The sequence below is a fragment of the Oncorhynchus masou genome, unplaced genomic scaffold (genome assembly GCF_036934945.1).
Source record: "Oncorhynchus masou masou isolate Uvic2021 unplaced genomic scaffold, UVic_Omas_1.1 unplaced_scaffold_2802, whole genome shotgun sequence".
In the NCBI taxonomy this organism is placed as follows: domain Eukaryota; kingdom Metazoa; phylum Chordata; class Actinopteri; order Salmoniformes; family Salmonidae; genus Oncorhynchus; species Oncorhynchus masou.
The window spans coordinates 12501-17500 of record NW_027009229.1 but is presented as its reverse complement, the minus strand read 5'-3'; the positions used below and the strand labels follow the sequence as shown (position 1 = coordinate 17500).

The 5000-nt window shown below is 49.9% G+C and overlaps 1 pseudogene; it reads right to left on the bottom strand.

The window, feature by feature from the left end:
* Window positions 1-4992, bottom strand: part of LOC135533918 (rho guanine nucleotide exchange factor 26-like) — a 37476-nt pseudogene extending 32484 nt beyond the window's left edge.
* Window positions 4993-5000: the final 8 nt, after the last annotated feature.

Here is a 5000-nt window from a genome sequence, read left to right as displayed (position 1 = left end):
TGACACTCACCTTCCCTGTCAAAAGTCCTCTGTGTGATCAGTCCTGGCTTCTTATCCGGCCTCTGAGAGACAAGAAGACATGTCAACTATTAACAACAGGCCTAGGATCAGCTCTCCCTGAGCCAGACTTAGATTACCATTATGAACTCAGAAATAAGACTGGTCACTAGATCAGTTACCATGAGCATAGTCATCACAATATCCTAAATGATGCTTTAACAGCCAAATCTGGTTATGAATGACTGTTGTTGTACCAAGTTGGTTACCTTAACAACGCCTTGGAATTAACCCACGTCTATTCGTCTCCACCCACACCTGTCACCTGCGCTTGACCCCTGACCTCTGCACTGACCTGTCAACCTGACCCCACCTAATTAAAGAGAGGTGGACTGAAGAGTTAGTTGGAGAGTGAGTGAGTGAGTGAGGTTGGAGAGTGAGGTTGGAGAGTGAGGTTGGAGAGTGAAGTTGGAGAGTGAAGTTGGAGAGTGAGTGAGTGTGAGGTTGGAGAGTGAGGTTGGAGAGTGAGGTTGGAGAGTGAGGTTGGAGAGTGAGGTTGGAGAGTGAGGTTGGAGAGTGAGGTTGGAGAGTGAGGTTGGAGAGTGAGGTTGGAGAGTGAGTTGGAGAGTGAGTTGGAGAGTGAGTGAGTGAGGTTGGAGAGTGAGGTTGGAGAGTGAGTTGGAGAGTGAGGTTGGAGAGTGAGGTTAGAGAGTGAGGTTGGAGAGTGAGTTGGAGAGTGAGGTTGGAGAGTGAGGTTGGAGAGTGAGGTTGGAGAGTGAGGTTGGAGAGTGAGGTTGGAGAGTGAGGTTGGAGAGTGAGGTTGGAGAGTGAGGTTGGAGAGTGAAGTTGGAGAGTGAGGTTGGAGAGTGAAGTTGGAGAGTGAGTGAGTGAGTGAGGTTGGAGAGTGAGGTTGGAGAGTGAGGATGGAGAGTGAGGTTGGAGAGTGAGGTTGGAGAGTGAGGTTGGAGAGTGAGGTTGGAGAGTGAATGAGCGGCGAGTGAGTGAGTGAGTGGTGAGTGAGTGAGTGAGGTTGGAGAGTGAGTTGGAGAGTGAGGTTGGAGAGTGAGTTGGAGAGTGAGGTTGGAGAGTGAGGTTGGAGAGTGAGGTTGGAGAGTGAGTTGGAGAGTGAGGTTGGAGAGTGAGGTTGGAGAGTGAGGTTGGAGAGTGAGTTGGAGAGTGAGTTGGAGAGTGAGGTTGGAGAGTGAGGTTGGAGAGTGAGGTTGGAGAGTGAGTGAGCGTGTATTGCAATCATTAGCCTGACTTCAACACAAGCGTCTCCTGACAATGTTCCAATTTCAAGCTAGCTGTGGACTTGGGTCCCTGACGTGAACTTCAGGAGAACAGTTAATCAAACATGAATCCCTCAGGCAGATGAGTGGTAGTAAACTGTGTGACTGTAAGGTAAGAGACAGTAATATCCAGGCACAAGGGGCAAAGCAAGGAGAGAACGGTATCATGACAATTTCCTGGAAAATAATGAAACTAATACATCTGTTCCTACCTTGTTCTTCTTCCCAGGGCTGGTCGGTGCCTCCTTGACCTCCTGTAGTCCTTTGAGTACAGACTGGGACAGGAGATGGGTGTTTGGGTCTACAGACTGGGACAGGAGATGGGTGTTTGGGTCTACAGACTGGGACAGGAGATGGGTGTTTGGGTCTACAGACTGGGACAGGAGATGGGTGTTTGGGTCTACAGACTGGGACAGGAGATGGGTCTTTGGGTCTACAGACTGGGACAGGAGATGGGTCTTTGGCTCTACAGACAGTACTTCCATTTCCACTCCACTCACCACTGCTCTCCTGTACGAGGTAGACCTCAACCCCCTCTTCAGACTCCCAGGGCTCTCATCCTGGTCTGCCCCCCCTCCCCCTCCGCCAGAGGAGAAGAAGGATCCAGTCTCCACCATGCTGACAGCTCGTAGGGCCCGCTTGGTAGGATCCAGGCCCAGCAGACCCCCCAGGCCCTGGCTCTGTACCCCAGCAGGAGAGGCCTTGCTCAGGGACGCCAGCCCTTTGGGGATCAGCTGCTGTGTGCCCATCTTCAGGGCAGCTGCACTGTGGGTGCTGAGGACAATGGAGGGAGGAGGAGAGAGGGGAGGGGGCAGACATGTCAGCTGGGGAGGGGCTGCGGGGTGTAGGGGGGTCAGAAGGGGTGGAAGTGGAGGTGAGGGAGGAGATACTGCAGGTGGAGCTGTGAGATGGGGTAGGGGTGTGGAGACTAGGGGGAGAAGGGCTGGGGTTAGGGGGAGAAGGGTGAGGGGTTAAGGGGTGATAGGAAGAACGGGAAGTCAGGTTATGGTGGTGGTTGTTATTGGGGGTGGCAGGGGGAGAGGGGTGATTGAAGGAGGCAGGGGGAGAGGGGTGATTGGAGGAGGCAGGGGGAGAGGGGTGATTGGAGGAGGCAGGGTCCAGCAGTGAGGAACTTTTTCCAAACACTATCGGGTCTCTGTGAGAGGTGAGGGTGAACGGGCTGGAGAGACGCTTCAGGGCATCGCGTGGCCGCTTGTCTGACCACACCTTCTCCTTGTTACCGATTGGACTAACACTTCCACCGTGGTACGCCTTATTGTCCAACGACGAAAACTTATCCTCCGACTTGAACTTGGACAGAGAGAAACGTCCTTTGGCCAAATGTCCAATGCTGATACTCCTGACTACCCGCGTCCTCCTGGTGGGTTGGTTGAGAACGTGCTTCAGAATGACCGCCCCTCCCCCCGGCACGGCCACCAGTCGCTCTGCAGGCTGGCTCAGGGTAAAGCTGCACTTGTTGTCCTCTACGGGGAAGTCAGTCATGTGGAGTCTGTCTATCTGGTAACTGAGGGGCCGGGCCTTTAGCTTGCTGGGACCAGTGTGATTGGCTGATTGCCGCTTCCACAGCGGACTGATGTTATTGTTGGACAGATCCACTTCGTTCCCGCCCTCCATGGCGCATCAATCACGATTGTCTTTTGTTTCTCACTGTGGAGCTGGAGTCTCGTCCGACACGACTGGTCACTGTGCAAACATCCCGACCCCACAGAGAACTGCAATAATGCCTGGTTGTAAACACAAAGAGAGAGGTCAAAAACCAAGCGGGAGGAGGAGCAGAGTAAGTCCTTACTTTTCATTGGTTAGGGCTGTCTGTGAGGTCACGAGTCGGGCCATTCTGCCTTCTCCCTACAGTTGTCAGTCATTCTGCCTTCTCCCTACAGCCTCCATCCTACTAAACTACACTGTAGTAGTTACAGATCCATACAGCCTCCATCCTACTAAACTACACTGTAGCAGTTACAGACCCATACAGCCTCCATCCTACTAAACTACACTGTAGCAGTTAGACCCATACAGCCTCCATCCTACTAAACTACACTGTAGCAGTTACAGACCCATACAGCCTCCATCCTACTAAACTACACTGTAGCAGTTAGACCCATACAGCCTCCATCCTACTAAACTACACTGTAGTAGTTAGACCCATACAGCCTCCATCCTACTAAACTACACTGTAGTAGTTAGATCCATACAGCCTCCATCCTACTAAACTACACTGTAGTAGTTAGATCCATACAGCCTCCATCCTACTAAACTACACTGTAGTAGTTAGACCCATACAGCCTCCATCCTACTAAACTACACTGTATCAGTTACAGACCCATACAGCCTCCATCCTACTAAACTACACTGTATCAGTTACAGACCCATACAGCCTCCATCCTACTAAACTACACTGTATCAGTTACAGACCCATACAGCCTCCATCCTACTAAACTACACTGTATCAGTTACAGACCCATACAGCCTCCATCCTACTAAACTACACTGTATCAGTTACAGACCCATACAGCCTCCATCCTACTAAACTACACTGTATCAGTTACAGACCCGTACAGCCTCCATCCTACTAAACTACACTGTATCAGTTACAGACCCTTACAGCCTCCATCCTACTAAACTACACTGTATCAGTTACAGACCCATACAGCCTCCATCCTACTAAACTACACTGTATCAGTTACAGACCCTTACAGCCTCCATCCTACTAAACTACACTTCCACTACATTCCTGAGTTACACAGTTATGATTACACACACAGGTGTTTGGTGCTCGATAGCTAATTAACACAGGTGATCGATCGCCTCGTCTCCTATCTGTTTTCCATAAACAAGCGCTGTAACATGGATACATGGCAGTGTGGAAACACTAACCCTAAACGTATCAATGTGTGTATCAATTTAATAACCCTTTGTTAAATACATTATTATTGTAGTTTTTGTTCATGTAAATTATTTTTTCGCTGATATGCTTCCAAAACAGTACCGCAAGACATGCATGTTAATGGTCAGACCGAGGAGGTGGGAGATGTGGACAAAACTTCCCCTTGAAGAAGACGCATTCGTCTAATGATTCTTAGTGTAATGGACCTTATAGGTCATGATCAGGGCCTAGGTCGTTCCTTTACCACTGCAGCAATAGCCTCATATCCATGAATAGTACCGGACCACAACAGATCCCTGATACAGCAGAGGACTGACAGACAGACAGGCATGCAGACAGCGGAGGAACGTGTACTCTGAATTATAACACTCTGGAGGAGTTACGGTTAAAAGCTATGCAGCAGAACGTGTTCAGACAACACACGTTGTCTTTGCAGAGAAGTGGGCTGGCTCGTGTAACCAAGTAGCCACGGAAAGAGAGAGAAACAGTTTCCACATTGACCTATAAAAGAACGGTTCCCACGGCGAGCGTGTCTTCTAGTAGCCAGTGCGGGACAGACGTACCTTTCTACTGACTGGTCATGGTGCCTGTGTCCTGGACTTCTCAATAGACGAGACAACGTTTTCTTGTTGTTTGACAGGTTATTTATGCTTGAGGTAAACTACTCCTTTGTGCAAAAAAAAAAAGAAGAGATGTTTTATCAGTAATCCGGCGTCCGTCGGCTGTTTTCAGAGTATCTCAAAGTCCTGTGTTTTGTTGTGTAGTACCCGAGTGACCCGGGTTGTGTGTTCAGGAGGAGAGGACTGGGA